General features: G+C 37.5%; 1 protein-coding gene across 1 annotated transcript in view; it reads right to left on the minus strand.

The window, feature by feature from the left end:
* Positions 1 to 26,295, minus strand: part of SOS2 (SOS Ras/Rho guanine nucleotide exchange factor 2) — a 2,018,564-nt gene that overhangs the window by 295,444 nt on the left and 1,696,825 nt on the right. The window lies entirely within an intron of this gene.

Raw genomic sequence — 26,295 nt, forward strand, 5'->3', positions numbered from 1 at the left:
GAAAGATTACAGCAAAAAAACAACTAAACAATATGACCATTTAATTTATAACATGCCTTTCAGCTAATAATGGCTTTTGAGAGTACATTTCTTTACTGCATTTCCACTCTGTACCTGGCTTGATACAATTTAATTTAATTTTCAGGACATAATAAAATTGCTTTGCATTTCAGTTGCTACATTCTTAGTAGCAGGTTAATATATTTAACAGAACAAGCAATTTAGTACTTAGCAGCAAGCAAACAAGTTTTCTTCTGTACATGTGTGTATAGAGCACATGGGTGTTGAGTAGGAAGCAGGCATTTTAGTAAAGACAGGTTGCATATTTTGTGGCCTGAATTCCTACAGCTACTCAGACAAGGACATAAAAGCTTAAAATGTCTAAGCATTCAGAAATACCTAAATGTGAAAGGGTCTAGGCTAAACCTCTCCAAAGAACTAGGATGTTACAGACATGTTTAAGGATCCTTCTATGCATGTCAGCTTACAGCATGAACATTGCAACATGAGGAAAGTAAACCAGGCCTGTGAAGCATTATGGAATTACATGCTTCAAAAGTACTTGCTGAGGAATGGAACTAGCTAAAAGCTGTGGAGTTTTCCCTTCTGGACCTGTTGTGATAGGGTATACAGTTAAGCTGGTGTTAGATGAGCATTTTATGGCACTTGCCACTTCTGACAGACAAATGCATTTACAAAAATCGGCAATTGAACTGTATAAAGTTTTCCTTTAGTAAATGAACCTATGTGGCATGTACACTGATAGTACTACTCAGAACTGCTCAATGCACACAGACCCAGTAAAAACTGCTTTTGTGTACTGTACATATAACAAAATGGGGTCCCTATCAACTGATCGAGTTTTCAGACACTTGAAAGCCATATGGTTGATAAACATATGATTGAGTTTTTGAAAACTCAAAGCTTTTGAATGGAGATCACGGTACAGTGAGGATTGAGAAATTTACCCTCTTCCTCACTGTAGTGCAATCTCAGAGTTGGTATACATAATTTGCAGGGGGTGTGGGGGTGCAGGGATGCTTGCCCCCCTGCAAAAGCGTAAAAAAAGGTAGATTTTTTTTTTTTTTTTGATGATCAAGTTTTCAGAAACTCAAAATTCATACGGTTGAGACACAGATATGATAAAATGTTATATGTGGGTAGAAGGAATGTCTCTGGAAGCACTTCTAGATTCAGTGAGCATGCTACCTTTGGTAAATGGAAAATTTGTTACCGAATATAAAAAGAACTCCACTAAACAGGTAAAAAGAGTTAGTGCTCATGGGGATAAAAGAAAATACCCCTTAGCAGAAGTATAAGTATACACCACCCTTGAAGTGAATGAACTCATTAGAGATGCATCCCCTAATCTGGCCCATTAAGTACTTTTCTGAAAAGACTTTTTCTCCAACAGCAGAGTAAGTCAAAGAGAACAGATTATGGTGGTTCGGACATGTTTACAAGAAAGATGATGACAAACTGCTGAAGATTTGGAAGAAGGAGAGAAGAAATGATGGTTGTCCAGCAAAGAAATAGATGAACTGTAGGACAATGACCTGCAAAAATCAGGTATGACCAATAAAGAAGGTAGGAGAGTGGCAATGAACTGAAAGAGATGGCAACAGTTGATGCAACACCCCAACCACAAGTAGAAAATGGGAAACATGAGTTCAATGATGATGATGATTTTGCTCAATTTGTGGCACTGTGGAAACATTTGTGTGAATAGTCCCAAAAAGTGTGGGCTAATTTCAGAAAGCACATCAAAGGCAGTTCAGAAATATCCTTAGCTTAAACAAACTGATTTTGAGAGATAACCTTTTCTAAAACAAGGTTGCAAGAATCCATCCTAAAATGGATATTTCTGCTCCTGCTTTAACTGATGATGAACCAGATCACTCCGCCTCATGGATTTATTACTGAAGAAAATAAAGAATGGTCTTTAATATATCACCTTAATTTTAAAAATGCCTAGTGGGAAAACTCTGCACTTATGGAAACTAGGAAAAATATACAATTGACTAAATGAGGACATCATTTCTACAAATCCTAATATTACTTTTATCTGTACTTTAAGCTTGTCAATGACCTTTTCTATTGAGCTGAGAAAATGAAGACAACACAGTGAAATAATTACTGGCCTGTCAACTTTTCAGTAAGACCGTACTGAAGTTAGCTCAAAATCATGTGGGGGAATGTGGATATTTAGGTATAGAGAAAACTAGGAAGGATTTATTCACTTGGTATGTTTTTGACTACTGAAAGCTATTGTTCTTCCTGCTTTGACTGCCAAAAGACAGTTCCTAATCTAGGGTTCTAATGTCCATTAGTACCACTATTACTGAGGTACCCTTTGAAAAAATAGATGTGGACATAGTGGGAACTTTAGTTAAGACAGCAAAAGGGCATCAGTATACATTAGTGGTAGTGGATTACCCATTTCCCTGAGGCCAATCCTCTGAGAAGGGTGACTGCAAAAGCCATAGCTAATGAGTTGCTGCTTATATTTTCTAGGGTCTAATTGTCTAAAGAAATTTTAGCTAATATATATATTCAACTTATTTTGAAAGTAATGAAAGAGTTATGCTCTGAACTTCAGTGCATAACCCACAAACAAATGGACTGGTACAATGATTTAATAACACTTTGACGTCCATGCTAAGGCGGGCTATGGATAACGTAACCTTGACCAATAAATGGAAAATTGGAAATTCACCCCAGGTTTGATCCCTTGTCTCTGATAGAGGCAGACACTAATGCCCAAACTAACATACACCCCCAAGATAACTTCCAGAAACTTCCTAACATACCCCTCCTAATAAATGCTCATGATACACTGGGACATAATTGGGTTAGGCTGCATGGCTAGGCTTATAAAAGCCCTGGTGGTCATTAACCTTGTATATACCTATGAATCTATAAGAATTAAAATTCAATAGTACTATTAGTTAACTAGCTCAGGCTTCTATGGACTAATCTGTTTGAAACTGTTATAAAAATATACATATACATGTACATATACATATATATATATATATATATATATATATATATATATATATATATATATATAGAGGCAGATACACACACACACACATGTAATATGTCCATTATATAAATAACATCCATGTGCAGAAACATCGATACACATTACATTGATTTCTGTATGTTGAAACTAGCTTTTATTAAAGGTAAAATGACTGAAACTACACCAGCTGCAAAAAGAAGAATATTCTCCTTCTGCAGTCACCTGAAAAAAGAAAAAGAAAAAGAAAAAAAAAACTTACCATAGATGCTAGAATGATCACTGCTGCAGTACCCTAAGCTACATGGATTATGTCCTTTCAAGGACATAAGACTGCCAGCTTCCAAAGCTTCAGGGCACCTTTTATGCACCTAAACCATTAGGTAGCTCAAGCTGTCATGACTAAAACACAGGTTTGGGTGCCAAACCGTTCAGAGCTTTCATGCCAACTGAGAGATGGACATTAATCCCTGAGACAGCATTGCTAGGAACAACAACAAATAAGTGTTCACACCTTGGCATACAAAAAAATGCCAAAAAAACAAGGGGGATGTAGGGAAAAAGCGACTGCTGCAGCAGTGGTCATTCGAACATCTACTGTTACGGTAAGTATACTTACACAAATGGTACTATGTTCTTTATATTGATCACTGCTGCAGTAGCCTAAGCTATATAGGTAGATTACCAAAGCCTACAACAATTGGGAAGTAGAAGGGAAGGATCCAAGAATCCCTGGATAATGGCCCTAGCAAAGCCTGACCTAGACCTGGAGAAGTAATCTAGTTTGTACTGCTTCTGTAAAAGTAAGTACAGAGGACCAATCTGCTCCTTCTAGAAAACTTCTAGAGTTCATACCTTCCAAAATGACATAGACGAAGCCAAGACCCTTGTAGTGTGTGCCTTGACTTTGCCTGGAATATTTTTGTTGTGGTGAACAACTGATCGGAAATTCTAAAAGATTAGATATGTCAAGACAGTGCATATGAGTTGTCTGTGGACATCCAAGGTATGACATGTCTTTTCTCCCTTAGTTTTGGTTTCTGGGAAGAACATAGGGAAATGGATAGTCTGGCTTAAAGTAAACTCGTACTCCACTTTAGGCATAAAAGAAGGATTAATTGTCAAAGAAACCCTCGCTGTATGGATGTGGAATAATTACCCGGAATGGAGGAGTTTATTCCCATTGCCATCTGTAACATTGCTGAATCAGTCTCAGAACCCATTTGTCTGAAACAATCTGTTGCCAAAGACAGAAATAGTGATTCAGACTTTCAGGAAAGGGATGAGGGACTGTCAGGTTGGGAATGGCGGTGGGAGGAGAGGACAAGGTCCCTTATATAGTAATTTTGCCTTATTGCATTGAACTTTGTTTGGGGGGGGTCTCTGTTTTCTCTGTGTAAACTTCCTGCCATTGTTTTTTAAATATCCACTTACCAGTATGTTGCCAAAACTGAATACGGGACCAGAAAATCCCTTAAAAATTTGGAGAAGGAGGGTTGAAAAATCTGAGAGATTCCCTGTATCAGACAAACTCTCACTGCAGTTTTTGCTAACTTCTGCAGCAGAGGGTCCAAAACCTAAATCCTTACCCAAAATAGAATTTAAAATCTAATTTTTCTCATCTTCTGGGAGGTTCTGAGAATGCAACCAGGAAAACTTCCTAAACTCGGCACCAGTGGCAACAGCCCTGGATGTAGCATCTGTACAATCACATTCATTACATTCCAAATTTAAACAATGACTAGTGACCTGAAAAACTGAAGAAGCTAAACCACACAAAGCAGGTTTTTTTCTTGCAGGAGGGAACTGCAGATAAAACATTCCTCATACCTTCACAATTCATCAGAATAAACTTTAACATATGAGCCTGACATTTCAAACTTCTAAAACTTAAAGTTGCAGAAGTATACATTTTTTTCCCAAAATGTATCATTTTACTATCCTTGTCAGAAAGATGATAAGCATTAAGAAAATACTTGGCAGCAGCTGGATTAACTAAAGCTATAGTTGCTGGGTCAGGTCTGGGATGAGTGTATAAAAATGTGAAAGACTGAGGAACTTTGCACATTCTAGCTACGTTTTTAGGTGCAGCAGGCTGTCTGTCATGGAAATCACAGAGCATGACAAAAACATCCTCCAGTGCTGGCAGCATCGGTGGCTGGGGGGTGGGAAAAGGCTCCGGGAATTCCAGTTGTAACAACTCATAGTATTTTCCAAGGTACTGAGAAACCTGTGTTCTCACACTGAAAACACTGTGATATTCTGTAAACAGTGTCAGAGAGAGTGAGAGAGAGAGAATTCCTGACATGAATCAGATAACATGCTCTCCTCTGAGTCTGAATCAGAAATCTGAGGGGAAAAAAACTATCTGTCCCATCATCTTCCTTTCCAGATTCAATATCTTGAATATCTTCAGGAAAAGAGGAATCCCTTTTTCTTTTAACAGAAACCGCCTGATAATAAGACTTAATAAACTGCTCCTGTTCAGTGAAACTTGTGCAGGGGATAAATATTTAGTATTCAGTTTCTTTCTGACAGGAAAGCTGGAGCAAATAAAATGAATGGCAGCAGTAGCAACTTCCCCAGGGATGGACACAACATTCTGGTTAAGCAGGGGCACTTTCCCTGCTTCTTCTTCTAGCACCAATAAGAGTGGTTCTCCCTCACCCACTGGGAGGATCCCAACAGCCACAGAGGATGTGCCTAGCTCCAATACATAGTGGCTGTATGGGAAACACCAGATAAATCTAGGGGAAAAAGATGAGTCGTCTGAGGAACCAGCTTTGACCACAGCAGAATCACCCAGCTGCGGCAGAGCCAAACTGCTAGCCTGCTGTGCTGGCAAAAACTGTTTAGTGAACTTTTTATTTTTGTGGCTGGAAGAAAGATTGAATATGGGACTGGTAGTTGGCTCCATGGCCAAGACAAAAATGGTGCCTCCTTCCCAGGGAAACTAAGCAGCACAAGCAGTTAAAACTTAAAAAAAGGCTACCTATTGAAATGGGGAGAGCCAAAAAGCAAAAAAAAAAAAAGAAAATGAAAAGAAAAGACAAACAGAAGAAAACAGAATCTTGAAAATTAGTCTTCTCCTTACAACTTCTATTTTGGCGGGGGATGGCAAGTCTCCCTACACTCCCACACCACTCACACTTATACATACAAACTCAGAGACTGTCATATCTTTGAGAAAAGTGAATTTTCCAAGAAATGGCATTTCAGACTTAGAATACGCAAGTCCATTCTTTCGACCATTCAGTCTCTGCGTTTTGGGGCTCACCCTAGGGGGTCCCGACATTTCAAATGGTTACCCTTAAAAATAGTTAAAAGTAACTTTTCCTAGTTAACACACAGTGAAAAGCATTCTAACACACTTTATCACCCCCCAAAAGTAATGTAAACAGTTTCTTCACAGAAAAAAAAACAGCCTTAGAATGTTTAAAATTACTTTTAAACTGTCAAAAACAATAGTGCACTCTTGTTTAAAAGTACAGTATAGTCGCATGACACTCAACAAAAACAAAAATTCATAGCTTAAAATAAACTTTCTTTCACAGAAAAGTAAATTTAAACAATAAAAATAGTATGTGGAAGTTTTTCCCCCCAAAGGGAACTTATCTGCCCAGCACTGGAATGACTCAAGCCAACCACTGATCCTCAAAAGCCCAAAGAGGGAACTCTTTTTGGCACCAAAAATGATCTGAAGGGCTTGGCACTCAAACCTGAATCAGCTTAGCTTGAGCTGCCTAATTGTTGGGCACATGGAAGGTGCTCTGAAGCTTTAGCAGCTGGCTGGCTGTTATGTCTTTGACTTAACCCATAGAGCTTAGGCTACTGCAGAAGTGATCAATATGATGAACATCTTACATTATTTTCAGACACAATTCATCCTGCTCTACCAACTTACTCTTTTATGCTAAACCTAACTCTGTTGCTGTTCCTAACCTCAACCTTATATGGTATCTTATGAAAAATCCTTTCCTTAACAGTACCACTATACAAGATACAGACTATGCATAAACATACACACACACACAAAACACAGTCTATCCCCTTATCCAGCCCCTAATCTGGAAACACTTTTGTACATGTACACACACACACACACACACACACACACACACACACACACACACACGTGCGCACACATCTGAAACTTCAGTATTAGGGGGAAAAAAACCTACCTTCACACAAGCACAGTTCACACACCACAGGAATAGTCAATGTTCCAAACACTGATATTTCCAGCATTCGAAAAGTAGTGTCTTCATTATAAAAAGTAAAAAACAGCAGTAAACGTACGTGTGTACAAATGCACATATCTGTGTGTCAAAACTTACATAGCTATAAATTCATATGTACATACATTAATATATGTATATGTTTTTTTCTGTTACTCTGTTGAAGAGAGTAGCCCAGGTAGATAGAATTGTTTTAATCTGTAATTTACAAGGATATGCAGTGAGCTGCTAATGTAGCTATAATGGTTATTGTTACTACCAAGCTACAGATGCAAACCTGGTAGCCTTACACCACCTGCATTTACAGATGTGGATATGAGCTTTACTGTAATCTTAGTCTGCAGTGATGAGGTAACAGAGAAGCTAAACATGAATGACAGAAATGCGTGGTGCTTATACATCCATACCATTACTGTTTACAAGTAACATACATCACATTTATGTACATATATGTATGCAGTTCATCAAAGTTAAGTGTTCCAGCTTCCAGTTATACTGATATATATGCAGCTAGATAACCACAGTGTAACAGTTATTTTTTGCATACCAGAGTCACATGCTGGCACATAACAGAATGGCATTCTACTGTCAAAACATGCATCCCATACTCTAAACTTCTTTTAGCATCTAGTGTAAAGCTTTGGCTTACACTTCATATATTTACTTTTTGCTGTCATCCAGATGAGTGAGTAATACCAAGGATAATTATCATACCACTACTGAACCATGCACTAGACACATACAAATAAACAAAATCACCACGAAGAAACAAACAATACTGAATACAACAAACTGGCCACAGCAAATCCAAAATAGGAATTTAATAAAACTTTATAAACTCAAGCGCCTTGGCTAAAAAGCCTTCATGGAGTAAAAAATACCAAACAAAAGACCATTATATATGACCATTATATATATTGCAAGCAAGTTAAAACACATGGTCAATTAAACAACTAATTAAATTAAAAACCTCCAATTACACTCTGCATTTAAGCCCAATGATATTAAAGTACCAAACTTCATAAAAACAAATTCTTTATACTAAAGTTTGTTTGATCTCACATTTTCTTCATATTTAAATAACACATGTTCCCAAAATAGTACCTTGCAAACCTGCCGGATCACTATGATGATGTAATTTAAAATTCAGTGTAATGGGACTTTCACATCCAAGCTTTTTAATGTACATGACATGTCCTGTAGCCTTAACTTAAAGGCTCTTTTGCTCTCCCCCACATAGAAAAGTTTACATAGACATCTTAAGGCATAAATAATGCCTTCGGTATTACAATTATATCCCTTAATAGGTTTAAATACTACCTCATTAATCCTGTGGAAAGAGTTTACAATAAACCAGCGGCTAGCACAATTACCACAGAGAAAAGTACCAAAACAGGAAGGCTCCCACTGAATAGGGTTAACGGGTATCTGACCGTTACTATGTACTAATATGTCTTTTACACTTCTACTATGCTTACATAAGATAAGGGGAAATCTAAATAAAACTGTAGAAATATATTTTAATTGTAATATAAAACCCTTGTAATATCTAACTAGGGAAATTAATCATTCACTAAACACACTATATGTAGTTCAAAACATATTTTCTTCCAATTCACATTACTGTCCAATAAAGACATTTCATTATTACTAACAAAGTCCTTAGCATGATTCCAATAATCTCTATTACCAAAGTATTGATCCCCCATAGCTCTACTGAACGATCCTTCAACTCTTTATCATAACCCCTGGACAAAAACATATTAACAGTTCTTTGGACTTCCCTTGAGAAATTCAAATCATTATTGCATAATCTATATAACCGCAAACATTCTCCATATGGCAAAGCAGACAATAAATGGGGATGGGAACAGCTCCCATGAAGGTACTGTCCACCATCACACTTTTTATGTATTGAAGTTCTGATTTCACCATTAAAATAACATTTTAAGTTAACATCCAAATACACAATGTTACCCCCACATTGCAGATCATTAAAAATCAAACCAAATCAATTGTTTTATAAATATTCCACAAAATTAGAAACCTGGTCAAACCACCTTGGCAAATAAAAATCAAATCATCTATATACCTAAAATAACATAGTATATATTTATTAACAAACTCATGTTTGTATAGATGTTCAATTTCAAATAAACCAATCACTAAATTAGCATATTTGGGGGGGAAGGTGCCCTCATTGCTATACCTTGCAACTGGTGGTCTTCTTCTTTTAGCTTTTCCCTGTTAGGGTTCGCCACAGCGGATCACCTGTCTGCTCATGACTGGCAGTGGAGTTTTACGGTGTCGAGTTGCCAGCCCGGCACCCAACCTTCCACAGAAGGCACGTTTAGGCAAACCTACAATACCAGTGGATATTCAATGATCACTGCTGCAGTAGTCCTTGTTAAATGGGTTATATCCTACCAAGGATGCAAGAGCCGGCCAGCCTCCAAAGCTTCAGGGAAACCCATATTCCCAAACCACTGATTAGTTTAATCTGGGCTGACAAAAAAAAAAAACAGACACGTTTAGATGCCAAGTCCTGACTGGACAATGCAAGGAGCAACAAAAAATAAAGTGCCCACACCCTGGCATAAACACCACACCAAAAACAAGAAGGATAGAGGGAGGGAGCTGCTACTGCAGCAGAGTTCATCTACTGTTATAGTAATTTGACTTACACAACTGTACTATGTTCACCATATTGATCACTGCTGCAGAAGCCTTAGTTATATGGGCAGATATTTGGAAGGTGGAAGGAGAAGGGTCCAGAAGCCCCTAGATAATGGTTCTAGTAAACCTTATTCTAGACCTACACACGGAATCAAGCTTCTAATGCCTTGTAAATGTATGAAGAGATGATCAAATCACTACTCTGTGAAACTACAAATCTTCTAGAATACTTCTAGAATCCAACCGTTTCTAAAAAGCCATAGATGAAGCCAAGGCCCTGATACAGTGATCCTTGACCCTGCCTGAAACAGTTTTGTTGTGGTGGGTATAACAATAGGTAATAGCTTGAGACAACCATTTTGAAACAGGCTGTCATTTCTTATATTTACAAAAAAAATGAACAATCGATCCAAGAGATTTTATTTTGTCAAGAGTGTACCAAAGTTGTCTGTGGATATCCATGGTATGGAGTATCTTCTCCCTCTTTTTTATGTCCAGGAAAGAATCAGGGAGATTGATAATTTGGTTTAAAGTAAACTCAGATTCCACTTTAGGCAGAGGAGATGGAGGAGGAGTTCACAAAGAAACTGTAGACTCACCATAAGAGCTTACAACTCAAATTTTGTACAGAGGTCAGAGCAGTCAGAATAACAATTTTTCATATTAAGAACCTCAAGTCACCCAGATACTCTGGCTCAAATGAAGCAAGTGTTAGCTTCTCTAACACAGAATTAATATTCCAAGGAGGGGCCACCAGTTTCTTGGAGGCCTGTTATGTAAACCTCTTTCAAATACAACATTTTGGCATTAGAATGCAATGAAAGACAAGGATCCATGAACAGACATTATGACACGGATGATAAAAGAACCGTGATGGATGAGTAAGAAAGGCCATAGGATAGTAACTCGCACAAATATTGTAAAACCAGACAAACAATAGCCCTGAATATGTGCTGGTTATATTGCTGGCATCCAACTAAAAAACCTTTTCCATTTGCTAATATAGGATTCTCTAGCAGCACGCTTTGTTGTCTCCATTAGTACCTGCTGTATATGTCCGCAGTACACAGGGACTTAAAAGAGAGTTGAGACCCTCTTATCCAGACAGTCAGTTGAAGATGACTAGGGTCAGGGTATATCAAACACCCCTGATCTTGTTTGAGAAGATCCATTCTGCGAGAAAGGGTAATTTCCCCAGGCCATTTCCAGAAGAGAGAACCACTGTTGTCTAGGCCAAAAATGAGTCATCATATTGATCTTGGGGGAATCCCTCTAAATCTTCATAAGTGTCATGGATACAAGTAGAAAGTGTAGAAAAGCATACAGAAACTTTCCTATTCAATGAAAGGAAAAGGCATCAGTCTTCAAGGTCTTCTATCATGGAGTCCTGCAGCACAATTTTGCCAGCCGACTGTTCAGAGAGAAGACAAATAGGTCTACTTGAAGAACTCCTCACAGATGGATCAAATCTTGGATGACCCCCCCCGATCTAGTTTCCATTGGTGAGTGAATGCCATTGTCCTGCCCAGCTTGTCTGCTACACAATTTTTCTCTGACAGAATTCAGGATGCCTGGTGGTATACAACATTATCAAACTCAATAAATTATTAATCAAACAAAACTGTAACAGCTCAATAATATAACTAGGAAAAGGACTATCTCCCAAAAAGCAATAAAGAGCCTCAATACCAAAAGTATGTCTGATATTAATATACAGGCTTTTCACGTCCAATGTCATCCAAACCATACCTGTTGTCCACTTTAAACCAGATAATTTAGACAAAAAGTCAGAAGTATCCCTAATATAAGATGGAAGCTTAATAATAAACAGATATTTGTGAAGTAATAATCCAACATTATGCAAAAAGTATTTATAAGCTGATACAATTGGGTGTCCAGGGGAATTAGAACAATTCTTATGAATCTTTGATAAGCAATAAAAGGTAGCCATACTACATCCTTCACTATTAATTTTTTTCTCTATATCTTCCTTAGAAAAATAACCTAATCTATATCCTTTATTTAATGACTCAATATATTTTACTAAAGCTTCTGTATATATTTCCACACTATTTCATAAACTCTCCTATCATTAAGATGTTCAAGACACATCTACAAATATTGTGCACAGTGCATAATTACAATTTTGTTCCCCTTATCAGCAGGTTTAAATACTAACTCATTCTGCTTATGTAATTCTTTTGGAACATCCCATTCAGTTTTAGTTAGGTTATATTGTACAGCATTTCTCTTTTTCATAAACTCTTTGTAGGCTAACTCTACTGTATAATTTAACATTGCTGAAAAATGTTGAATCCCTTCATTATTAAACGATGGCATAAATGAACTTCTATATTTAATATTAGCAGTATCAAGCAAACAATATGCATTAACCCCAGATTCATCCCCATCTCAGATATACATGAATAAAAGCTATCCTCTACATTCTCAAAAAATCTTGTGCAGAATCGAACTCACTTGTGACAGAAACATTATTATTCACATTTTGTTGAATAGGAAAAATGCAGTAAATGTAACTTACAAACTAAATTAAATATCTCACATTTTATCAGATACAATCTAGATAAAACTGTTGGAACAAATTTTAAACCACACTTTAAAACGGCACGTTGTTCATTACTAAGAGCAGAGGCCTGACAAATTAAATACTAAAGAATTTGGATCACAGTTCTCATTATTAATAAGCCCAAAATCTACTCGTACACATTTATTGCCATTTGCTTATCTTGCATTTGTGTTGATAATGTCCCTCCTTATATGTCATGTTGCTGTATTCATTGTTGAGCCTCCCTCATTTTCTGTCATTAGAGAAAATCTACTTGCCATTACTCTGGGAGTTCCAAAACCTCTGCTGATTGGTCACCGTGTCTTGAGCTGGTGGAAAAGGAGGGAAAGCGTTTTCATCGCTCTCCCATTCAGCAGAAAAAAACAGTTCCTTCAGAGGAAGTAAAAGAAACTCCTTGCTGTTTCCTGTCCATCTCCTGATGAAGTACATGCATGCCCGATTAGCATTTCTTCTGATTCGCCTTCCAAATGAAGGCTCTACAATTACTATAGTCCTGGAGATCCCTCTTCAATTTGATTTTTTTCTTTTCCACCAATTCTTGCTTAAAAGACTTTAATTCTTCATTAATGTCTCTCAAATAATTACCTAAATGGGAGGCATTCAGTTGTGCAGCAGTTCCTCACAAACAGCAACAACCCCTTCTTTTAATTTATGTTGCTTAAGAGAATCCCTCTCCACCAGAATGTTAATCCATTCCAGTGAGCACCGAAGAGTGGCAGCAATCCATCTAATTTGACATCTCTTATCTTCCTCATTGAACAAATTGAAAGGAGTGGAGGGGCTTTTAAATGTTCTAAGCCCCTTTGGAGTAACATCCAATTCTAAGCATCATTTTAGGCTTAAAATATTAAAATGAACAGAAATTTCTTTGAATATTAGGTGTTCCAATCTATCATATACCCCCTGCGACTCTGGAGAAAGAATAGCACTGGTACACTGACTGCCCCACAGTATGAAACAGATTGTCAGTTCTTCTATTTCTTTCTTCTTCATACCTTTCCCAAGGCTTAGGCAGCATCTCATCACCACAAATACCACCATGATCACCACTACGATCCCCAGGGTGTATAATGTAATTCTCCATAGTCTTTTGAGACAGCTATGCTCCTTCATCACGGAAAAAAACTTTGTAAGTTAAAAGGATCAGTGACCACAAAAAAATGAAAAATTAAAACCACAGCGAAGAAACAAACAATACCGAATACAACAAACTGGCCACAGCAGATCCAAAATAGAAATTTAATAATAAAACTTTATAAACTCTAGCGTCTCGGCTACAAAACCCTTCATAGAATAAAAGAACACCAAACAAAAGACCATTTTATATATATATATATATATATATATATATATATATATATATATATATATATATATATTACAACCAAATTAAAACACAAGATCAATTAAACAACTAAGTAAATTAAAAACCTCCAATGGCATTAAAGTACCATACTTCAAAATAAAAATAGATTCTTTATACAAAAGTCTGTTTGATCCCTGCATTTTCTTCATATTAAAATAACACTTTTTTCCAAAACAGTACCTTGCAAACTTGCGGGATCACTATGATGATGTAATTTAAAATGCAGTACAATGGGACTTTCAAATCTAAACTTTTTAATGTCCCTGACAAACTCCTGTAGCCTTAACTTAAAAGCTCTTTTGTCCTTCCCCCACAAAGAAAAGATTACATGGGCATCATGAGGCATAAATAATGCCTTCTGTATTATAATTATACTTCATAATACGTTTAAATTAAGCTTTTATATTAAGACTCTATTTTTTTCATTTTGTTTTAATTGATCATGTGTTTTACTTGCTTGCAATATATATAATGGTCTTTTGTTTGTTCTTTCACTCCACAAAGGCTTTTTTAGCCAAGGCGCTATGGTTTATAATTTCTATTTTGGATCTGCTGTGACCAATTTGTTGTATTCAACATAGAAATAAACAGCTAAGAAGGAATACTCAAGCAATTACAAAACTTATAGAAAGAGAAGTGAAACTATGTATGTATGAAGCAACGTTTCAGTTATATGATGACTTACATACATCAGAAGATTATGTACAATAACAACTGTGGTTATCAAGCATGAATACTTACCATAAGATCATGTAAAGAAATATTTTATCGTGTCACCAGCTGAGTGATTTTAAGTAAACAGGCTTTCAAATGTAAGTGTTATGGCAACAAGTATCACATTTTTTTTAAAACAAGTCAACACCCTGAAACTACTGTTACCATTATACCCGTCTGCATAGAATACACAGTGTCATTTGATGAAAGTTAAACATAAAAGGTCCCTGATTTGATGAAAGTTTTTAAAATGTAAGTACAATGCAGTATATGCATTTCAATGAAGATAAATCTAGGCAACTTTTCTTACTTCTAAGCCTAATGACTACCAATCTACTTACTGCTTCTACCCATTCATTCCCCTGTCTCCAAGTCTCGAGGTTGAAAGCAATCTGTGGCACAACAGTCACACAGGCACCCATGAAGAATTTTGTTTTAAAGCTCTAACCTTGCCTCTGGTGGTTGGGCACAGGCACCTGCATCAGTGCTAGGGTTTTCTGTACCCTCCATTGGTATGTGAAGGCTCTCATACACATGCCTAATGATGGCTACTGTCCCTGGTCCTACAGTCATTGCTGTGATGAAGGCTTCAACTTGCACAGGAGCAGACTGGCCAGTAGGGACAACCATATCCTTCCCAATAAGACGGGCAACCTGGCATAAGCCATTCACTCCCACCCTCCCTTTACTCTTTCAGGACCTGAGTTGATAAATGAATTCAGATCACCTTGGTCATAGTCAGGACTTAATCCACCTATGTCACACAGCTAAGCACTCCAATGAAGGTAAATCAAATGACAGCTAACTAGTATTATTTAGAAACAGTACAGCACTGAAATATCTAAGGCAATGCTTAAGGATTCAATATGTAATTACCAGCTGCAAATAAGAGATTGTTTTGAAGTTATTTCACTTACCTGCAGAACTGTTAATGGTGCTAGTTTGTTATTGTGTCTTTCGGCTTTTCCCAGTTAGGGGTCGCCACAGCGGAATTCCGGTCCGCTAATGATTGGCAGTAGATTTTTACGTGCCGAGTTGCCAGCTCTGATGCACAACCTTCAGCGAAGGTACACCCATTCACGCATGTCTCCACACAGATGACGCTCTAGCTGAGAATCAAACAGGACAGCGTCTTACTGTGAGGCGACAACGCTACCGCAGCACCACCACCGTAATGGTGCTAGTTTGTAAATATAGCAAATGAAAATGTTTTCTGTATGTATACATTCAAACCAGGCAGTTAGAGCTAATCTTAACTATTCAGACTCTCATACGATATTTCCAATGTCTCTGTCAGACAGCAAAACTGAAACAAGCCAGTAAGTGATCACCTTCTTTGCCCCAGTGATGTGCACCATCACCTCTGTTGTATTTGCATATGCAATCAGTTATTTCTTGCTGTTAACATACAACTTTCCAACTCTATATTACATCTCCAACTGCCTGTAATACCATACAACATTAGAAGATCTGCAGTGATAGTTGCTGAAACCAGTGTTACTAAGAAAACTGGCAAAGAAGCAAGTAAAAAGCTGTATCACTTATGGTAACATGGGAATACTTTATGGCATATGTTATACATAGTCTGCACACTGAACTGAACTAGCTCTCTAGCTCTCAACCTGTTGACACAAATCTAAACAGCCCAAGTGTGGAATCCCTATGATACTAATGCAGAACATTAGTCTCTGCTGCATCATTCATCACACACTGATGAGCTTCTGTGGATTTTCCTACAAGTAGCATAATGAGTGAAAATTAGGTCATGCAGGCTTCCATCGCTGTACAGACAGAATGAATGTGCACAGCAGTATTAAGTACATGGTTAGGGATGATTTACAGGCAGGCATGTGACCACAAATTTCGAGGCAGCCTTGGGAATGACACCAAGTGCAGCTGCTATATCTAGGAAAAGCTTCTGATTTGTAAGTTAGATAGAAAAAAATCAAGATGAGATGTTCTTCAAGTAAATAGTTATCACTGTATCACCTGTGTAATAAATATTATTTCATAAGGCAAAGTAAGTACATTGAAGGATACCAACCTCACCTGCCAGAAAAGCCTCTCTGCATACACATTTGAATGACAACACACCAGAGCACATTCTGGCACACTACCCCTGGCAAGACAACAGACATATATAACCAAGTCGGATTTGCTGACACACTTCCATAGTCACTACTCCAAATGACAGAAGCAACTTTACAACCTCCAAAGAATACCATGGATGAGAACCATGGTGTCATATAGAGGCAACTACAGGTAACATGATTGGAATAACCAAACAGAAGAAAATAACAATATGGGCACAATTTTTTTGCAGAAAATGTGTCCTTCATTAAAAAGGGTACAGCTTTATCACAATGACATAAAATGAAGACAAGGGAGGAAAAGTAAGACAAAATGACTGTTAATGATCAACACTGTCAAAATGTTCTGACAGTGAAAACTTACTGAAAATATCAACAACTGATAGAGAAATCTCCCTGTTGGTAAAGATCAGTCAACCAAATGAGAAAGCCAGCATGCAAGAAACTTTACACAATAAAATATTTACTAAAATGACTGCCAGCAGCTAACACACTGTCAAATCATATACTGGCATCACCTTTAATGTTACAGAACAAAAATTATCAGGAGTAGTGCTTGTCAATATATAACGTGGCTGCTGTTTTTGGGAAACCTAAACTAGCTATGTTAAGGTACACGTACTGTCAAAGCCTGCTTACAACATATATAAATGCACAACCATACATATAAGATCACACAGTAATGTTTTATAATGTAATCGTGTATACAAGGAGCTAGAGGCAATACTCCATAGCTAGACGTTTTTCAGCGCTCTTGCCAGTGCTTTCCTAGACAGCACATGTGGTCACTGAAGAAATAACAATGCAGGGTTACTTTCATTTTTTTCACAGATACATCACTTCACTCATCCAAGTATTTATGTAAGGCAAGTAATAAAATTAGAGTTTATATAGCAGAAAAAAGCTATACACTACAATCATCTTGCCAATATATAATCCAAAGACCACCTTTTGCCTCCAGGAGGGTAAAACAAGTCAGGTCTAGAATGGATTTATGGATACCCATCCAACTGTCAAGGTTTGTCTGAAAAGACATGAGGGTATCCCTCTGTTTTATATGTAATGGAACATTATTCAAGAGATGGGGAAGAAATGAGTAATAAGTCTTATTTATTTGCTGATGCTTATTCATGTCTAAGAGTGACTGTGAATCCATTTGTTTAACAAAGTTGTGGAAGATCAGATTGGGTTGGATCTTTAACAACAATGGATGACTCGCTCTGCAGGAGACTAAGATATTGAGTATAGGGATACAACTTCATGCCTGTCTTAGTAGCACCGGGTCTTTTGTCCAGTGATCTTTTTAGTTAGGAAACAATGTGCTCTTTCTGACTGCATGATGTGTTTGGAGAGATACATACTAAAATAAGTATTACAGTCTGTAATGGGTTTGGTCCAGACAGAGTCTAGACAACTGATAACTACTTTTGACCTGGATATTACACCTTTAGTTTGGCATTGGGATTTTCTGACTACTGTTGCTACACCGTGGTCAAAGAATTAGGGAGTTTTCTATGGAGGTACTGAAATCTTTGCAACTGTGTCAGTCTGGAATGAGGTGCTGTCTATATTGTAAGCTGCTGTCAAGATGTGATTACTACACTTGCTGCATTTGATTTAAGCTAATTTCTAATGTCATTTACTTGTAAGGTTAAGCCCTTTCTAACCCTAACATGGTACAGGATGCTGAGTGAATGGCAGCATCCACATTGTAATCACTGGCAAATGTAGTTAGCCATATGTCTGGGTTACTGGTTTGCAGACCTGAGAAGAAAGTGCTAAATAGATGGGGTCCTAGTGCTAAGCCCTCTGGAATATCATTAGCCACTTTTTTGCATTTGGAGGTGGCACATACTGCTTTAACTACATGGCAGCAGATTTTTGTTGGTGTACAAGTAAAAGTACCGCTATGCATACCTGTTATGTTTTACATACTTGTATACCACTGTCACCACTATTTTCCAAGGAGAACCAGGAATGCAGTGGTCAGTACTGACACTACCACTGGTGAGAAAGAATTGATGAACATAACTTAGAGGAATAAAAAAAATAGATTCTTAGCATGCAAGTATTAATAACTATATTACATATGTACTAACCTACCTTCTTAAAGTTGCAGAGCATGTGACAACACTGTTGGACAATGTAGTCATCTGCTAGAACCGGATAGGGATACATGTAACAAGACAGCACCACTTCAGCATATTTGCTACCTATGACATGACAGCAGAAGCACTCAGCAAAGCAGCCTTGTTTTTCTGGTTCGGCCACTATTATTACCAACGCCATACAGAATCACAAACATCTGAAGTAGGCATGTGTGAAAAAACATTGTGGAACTCGTGAAAATATTGCCTTGCACAGGCATGCAGAAAGAAGCATAACAGGGCATTTTCTGCATAGAAAATTTTAATAAAATGATAAACATCTTAGCACAAAAGTAGACAAAATAACAGAACATAACAGTATAAACAGCACTGAGTCACACTGAACAGTGTATATCTTGTAAAAAAAAAAAAAAGGTAAATGTAAGTACATACAACCATGGAGTTCAAATCCAGAAAAAAATTATTTATTACCTTAGATACTTTTGCCACCCAGACCATTTCTGTATAATCAATGAATAATTAGTAATACACCTCAGGGAATGTTTCTAGTAAGAATAACTCATCTGATATTACTACAGGGTCTCTGAGTAAGGGAGGTTGCAATGCTTTTCAGTGTTTGTAATGCATTTTTGGTCCACTAACAGGTTCAACATCCTTGAGGAAGGCAATCCAAAAGAAAAAACATGCTTCAGCACTGAGATCTGATTAGGCCAAATAGAATCACAGATTAATAGTAGAGACTTTTTGAAGTCCTCTAGGGCTAAGTAGTCCCACAAAATATGGGACTAATCTCTAAGAACACCAATGTTACATCTCCAACATTGGAGGATATATTTGACAAACATTCTATTAAGGCTTAATGGGCTGTAAGAATATTTAAATGATCATTTCCAGCCAAAACAAAATAAATGTTCGAGCCCTAGTGGCAGAAAGTAATTTTTAAAACTAAAGTGGATCTTTTATTATACAGTGCCAAATAATGACAAATCAGTCAGCATGAATTTAAAGTGAGGCAACGGATGATGTTATCATCTGCAGAATGCAGCATGGATTGAAATGAGCGACTTCCACCCACTGGAGGTTTATCTGTGACAGTGACATTCCCGTTAACAGAATGAGTAGGCAAAGATGCCAGTACTTTTCTGCAGCGAAATTCCTATTAATGTGAATTCCTACAATGAGACAAAAAAGTACATTATGGATTAACATCGTCATTCATGGGATACAACAGAAGATATCATAGTAATGTCAGCATGCATTTGCTATGCTCCAAGAGACTCAAATATTTATCTCAAGTAAATGATTCATAACAGATGTGTAACAGTGTGTAAGGCAGTACCACATTTTACCCATCACCTGAGCATGCAATACAACACAAGTCACAAACACGGCTCATGAAGTTTAAGCAAACTCCAGTGAAATATGACCATATTAGGTAAGCAAAGCAGCAGTCACAGTTTGTAGTTACAGGCAGTTACGCTCCATGACTGTTACTTACAGGGCAACTCTGACAAGCAAACTAATGTACCATTGCTGTAAACTAGTGTACTGTCTGAAAAACTGTAATGGAGATAAGGTGGCTACAAACAGCTTCTTGTGTGTGCAGTGTACTTAACGTTGGAGCAGACCTGACTACTGCACAGATCTGTAACAGAAAGAACAGCCAAAGCAGTATAATGACAAGTCTGAAGTGCATCTAATAATGTGCTTTCACTGCTCATAGTGTAGCAAATTAGTCTGTAGGGATATACATAGCAGGACATATATAACAATAAATTAGAAGCCACATTTTATAACACACCATTAAGGCTCAAAGAAGAATGACAAATATTTTCTTAATACAAGCTGCCTGATATGTTAGGACAGCTTAATCTACAAACAGAGGTGAATGTAAATTACCTGGAAATGTGCTTTCCTGGCTAGCAGTAAAAGCCAAGTTACTAAGTAATTGGGTATAAAACCATCGGTCTTGTAATACATTCAACACTCAGGACACACTGTATTGCTGTGCCATGCAGTGTGACGCAACTGTGTGCATAAGCCTGATGAAAGTGTATAAGATTACTATACTTGCAACAGTACATTGTGTGTTTTAGTAATGCATGAGGACCAAGCACAGACAAAAAGGTACAGTTTCTTTCAGGGAATGTAACTTGCATCTCACTTCCTGAAAAACTTCCTTGGGAAGCTGATGGACAAGCTTTATATCTCTTCAACAAAACAAGCTTGAAGTACACATCAGCTCCCAAACTCCGAAGACAAATCTCCTGTAAACCATATACCAAAGAAGCCTAAGAACAAAATAAATACATAAATAAATAAATAAAATGATTAGTACAGGAGCATAATTTAATGAAAAATTTTACTTCTGCATACTTGTCTCTTTTTATAATGACTAACAGGGAAATTTACTGCATGCAACGTCTTATAATTTCATCTCAAAGCCATGACGAAATTAAGATGATAAATACAACTACTGCTGTTAAAGTGCCTAAGAAACATTTGCTACAGCAAATGTATCTAAGAAATACTTGCTACACTAGCCTGTTCTAATCATACAGAGGTAAAATGGCATTGGAATCTGTATATTTCTGCTGTCCATAATCACAGTAACACCTGCTACCATAATGTTTATAACTTGTCAAGCATCCTTACTCTGTTAAGGGTAACACCATTCTACTTTACTCCCCAAAATGCAGTGCTGCATGCATGTAAAGAAACATTCACTTACTCATTCAAAGGTCCATCATTACTAATGGGTCCAGCAACCACAACGGTACTTTCCTCATCTAATTAGAGGCTCTGAAAATGCTGTAGATCTATCACAGTCAGTAGCAGGAAAGTGCGAGTGTTCACAGTATACCAGATTGTACGACAAGCAGCATCTGTTCTCCACAGCAGTCTCTGACAGTTATTACGGTAGCATCACAAAAAAAAGAAGTTATATACCATTTAGCAGAAAGAAAATGCAAGACAAACAGAGCAGTTAGCAAAATAAAAAAGAATATAATTGGTGTTGTGACACTGCATGTGCATTAATTACCTTGTGCATGATGATCATTCTGTCCTTGATGAAATTAGTGTACAAGCATGATCAAGTTTTAACCCCTGTTCAGGATGAAGAAGAAAATTGTTTACTACCTGGATAAAACTGACCATACATGTAGACTACCTTGATCTGTCTCACAATAGAGAAAATGATAGCTCTATGCACAGCAGATCACAGCAGAAGAATTAGTTTAAGGTTAACCTAGAGCAGAAGTCCTCAAGGTAAATGTAATTAAAAGGAGACTTAGCATTACTTGCATAACATTACATGTAATACATGCAAAGAAAGGAAATCTAAATGCAATGCAAAAAACACTCACCTTTTATTAGTGGTGTGGATATTTACTGTGCAGTACTTATTACTTAATGTGCACAGCATTTGCCTCCTACTAAATCTCTGTACATGAAAAAATTAAAAATTTACCAGTGTTCAACTTCCAGCATGGAATTGCTCTCTTCGCCTCTTCATAATCTGTAGCTGAATTCTCCTGCACAGTGGTTGCTAGTCCTGATGCACGCAGATGAAACAAACGGAAATTGCTCAAAAATACTGAAGTCAACGGTTCTGTCGCTGAATATTCATACCAGGATTCCATTTCTGATGATTTCCAAATGTGGGACCTACTATTTTATGGCATTCAGCTGACATCAGCACACTGTGCATGCACAAGATGTCTGTTCATGCATGCTAAAATGCCACAAAATGTCAGGTGTGATAGTACAGATGTTTAAAACTTAACTACAATAATTCTCAAACCACTGGACAGCTGCTGCACAGTGCAGCCTACAAATGGAACAGGTCAGTGTGCAACAGGGATAAAAAGGAAGATTACATGTTTTTTAGCCTTTTGCACATGATCTTTGGAGTACAGAGTGAAACATCAGTGCAGTACTGTACCTTACAGGATATTCAGGTTTAGCTTTTGTCCCTACAGTGCAGTAATACTACAAATCTCAACAACCTCACTTATTTCACAGAACATTCCTGGTTTTGCCTCATTTTTCCCCCTGTTCCTTGTAAAATTTCTGATTTTCTGGTAAATCACTGAGGCTTACAGTCTGTCAGTCAATGGTCAATCATTAGAGTTCCATACATCTTATCATGAAATACATGCAGATGCAAAATCTGTTGCTGTATAAACTTTTTTTTTCTTTTTTCCAAAATGTTTTTATTCATTTTATAACACAGTAACTTAACAGTATAGTAACAAGAAAAAACAAACTATATACAACGTCCATAACAACTAAAAAAGGCAATATACATAGAAGAATACTTAATATTTCTCTAACAGATTACACAATTTTGTCCAAGCAATTAAATGATGAGTTGTGTTGTTAGTCCCTGATTTTATAGTAGCAATCTCAATCTTACAAATGTATTTCACAGGATGAATAAACTCAACTTTAAAGACAGGAGTAGATTGGGATTTCCAGTTTTTAATAACAATTTTCCTTGCTATAGACAGAATAGACCATAGTAAAAATGTTTGCTTTTTAGGAATGACTTCAGGAACAGGAACATTGAAAAGGATAAGGGAGTCAGAAATTATACAGTTGTCATTCCATAGAGCTTTGCAAAGATATTTAAAATCTAACCAAAATAGGGAAATTATTTTGCAGTTAACAACCATATGTATCCAGTCACCATCAGGGTGTCCACATCTCCAGCATTTCATTTCATCCTTTTTTGTACATTATTGCTAGTCTATGTGGGGTGAAAAAACATCTATGTAAAAATGTCTTCCATGTGTATACACGCCAGAACAGGGAAGATGTGGATTCCTTCACCGACTGCAAACAAACCCCCGGATTCAGCAAGCAGCCGTACAGGAATAAGATATTCCTGCATGGCAGGGACCGTTCCTGTGCAGCACAGCAGGGCCATGCATATGTATAAAGGTGCGCTGCCATGCTGTAAATCAGACATGGTTTCTTGTACGAGCACAGAGGGTGTGTCTGAGAGCACAACTGTCACAATACACACGCCCCCTGCACTCCAGAATTGCCGTTCGGTAATTTAAAATGAGCGAGAACACTCGTAACACCCCAACTCATCAGGGTAAGAAATCTGGACAAAGCCATATCCCTACCAAGCCAAAAGTTGACAGAATAACAGATTTAGCATAAGCACATAGCGCACACCTCCCAACCCGTCAGAGTAAGGAATATGGACAAAGCCATAAGGGACAATCATCCCACAAAGCAGAAAGTTGATGGAATAAAAGGTTCAGCATTAGCATGGATATTCTGAAGGGTACAAATAAAAACACACAACAAATAAACTTTTTTTTATACAAGCAATAAAGTTTAAGCATAGCTGCGTGGGTATGCCCGTTGCTTAGCTATGCTTAGTCCAGGTGAAACAGTATGATAAGTTAAAAATCAATAGACATCCAGCATAAGCATAAGTGCAATACTATAGCAGTTAGAGCGTACGCCTTGCATGTAGACATTTATGGCTCGAGCCCCACGAAAGCCATTCCCATTTTGTATGTGTAAACATTAACATTTTAATTTTTTGCATATTTATGTAAGAAGTAACTGATTTTTCTCAACCAGAGTAGTATATTAGGCCCAGAGGTGAGGTGTCAGTGTAATAAAGTAGTGAAACCCCAATATAAACACAAGTGCCCCATACAGTATAGTCACACAAGAATAAATTAATCACAGCACATTAGGGGATGTCAGGGAAAGTAAATAAATCTATATTATGTAATGAATGATGAATCAATCCCATACAGGTGTCAAATAAGCAATGCTAAGCAATGCACGACTATGCTGACCGGGTATAAGCACTGTGTACATATGAATATTAAGTAATGAATAGCCCGGCTAAGTTGAGTTGCCCATTGGTAAGCAATGCTGAACCTACCCCTTTAAACACTGCCAACTTTAGCTAAGCAGGTTTGCCCATAGCTTAGCTCAGTATTTTCAAAACTGTCCAATCATGGCAAAGGGTGGGAAATCAGCTGTATTTAAACCTCTCAGGTGAGAATACAGCTCATAACTAGTTGTAGCTCTACACTGTAGGCAGTATGGCAGGAGTTGGAGAGGGCATGTGCTTCCGGGCCCAGCGCTGGAGCATACAGGAGTCCAAGGTCATGGTAGGACACCTGGTTAAAAAAACATGACAAAAGACTGCTGCAGGACCAGTACCAGGGCTCCCAATATAAAGCGGAAGCCTGGGAAAGTCTCGCCCGTGATCTCACCAGTGCCACTGGTATCCCTCAGACTGGTGAGCAGGTTAGGCACTACTATGCCGACTTGAAATGGAGGAAGAGGGAGCTCTTGGAACACTGGGTCTAAGAAGCAAGAGACAGGGGAGATGTCCCAGCAGTGTGTAAGTATTTATAGCAATAATTATTTACCAAAGTCCAGCCTGTGTATGTGATGGATAAGTATGCATAAATATTTCTCTATTCTCATTACAGCTGCAGCTAAGCGGGCTGTGAACCAGGAAGCCCATTCCAGCAGGTTGCAAAGGCTGTGTCACCAGGCTGGTGATTAACAATCCTGTTTACAGTAGTCATACCAAATAAATATAAAGGAGTAAATGTCACCCGGCACTATAAAAAATGTGTATAGTTTCCACTGAATAAACCAGACAATATGACAGTAATGGTTCTGTATAGGTCATATTTAAATAAAAGTGTAACTGCCTGGCAACAATGTTCTAAATCCTGGACTGGTTGTGTTTACTCTGGTATTGTACGGCCTCACATGTTGCATTCACCAAGATCTGGTATGTCAACAGTACTGTTGTGTGAACTGTTTCACACACTGTGCTACATAAAAAATATGTCTAGGAATGTCTGTATAAGAATGTTGTAATTACAAGGTCAGACTGTACAACCAAGAGAGATTTGGAAAGAAAACACTAAAGGAAGAGACAGCACTTTCTAAATAGCTCACTCTGATGAAACACAAACTGTTGTATTTTTAACACACACAGCCATGGTTCAAATCATGGGAGTGGTAGTAAGCTGTATGCATAATCATACCTCTCAACTGCACAGATTTGTGCAGAATGTCCAGATATTTGCCTCATATTTTTGGCCTGTTCCTCTATTTTCCTGGCAAATCACTGTAATGATCTCGGGATTGTAGTTACGAAATAATGACATATGTTTGAGTTTCAGACTTCAGATCCTTCAGAAAATGTATATTAAAACAAATCCTGTTACTCTAGCAACTTTATAAGAGCAATATTTAAAATATGTCCCTATTTCTACCCCCAGTTTGTCAAGCTCTGTACAGATATTTTGCATTAAGAGGTTGAGAGGTATGTGCAGAATTATAACTAGGAATATGGGAATATGTGTAGAAACAGTCAGGTAGTGTTAAAAAAACATTCCCTCCACAGGTCTACCAGGTAACAGAAGTAGAATTTAGCTATAAGACAGTTGAAGTATGTGTACAAATATACCAAGGCCATAGGCTATT

This window comes from Protopterus annectens, chromosome 6.part0 (genome assembly GCF_019279795.1).
Source record: "Protopterus annectens isolate FY-2018-M chromosome 6.part0, PAN1.0, whole genome shotgun sequence".
In the NCBI taxonomy this organism is placed as follows: domain Eukaryota; kingdom Metazoa; phylum Chordata; order Ceratodontiformes; family Protopteridae; genus Protopterus; species Protopterus annectens.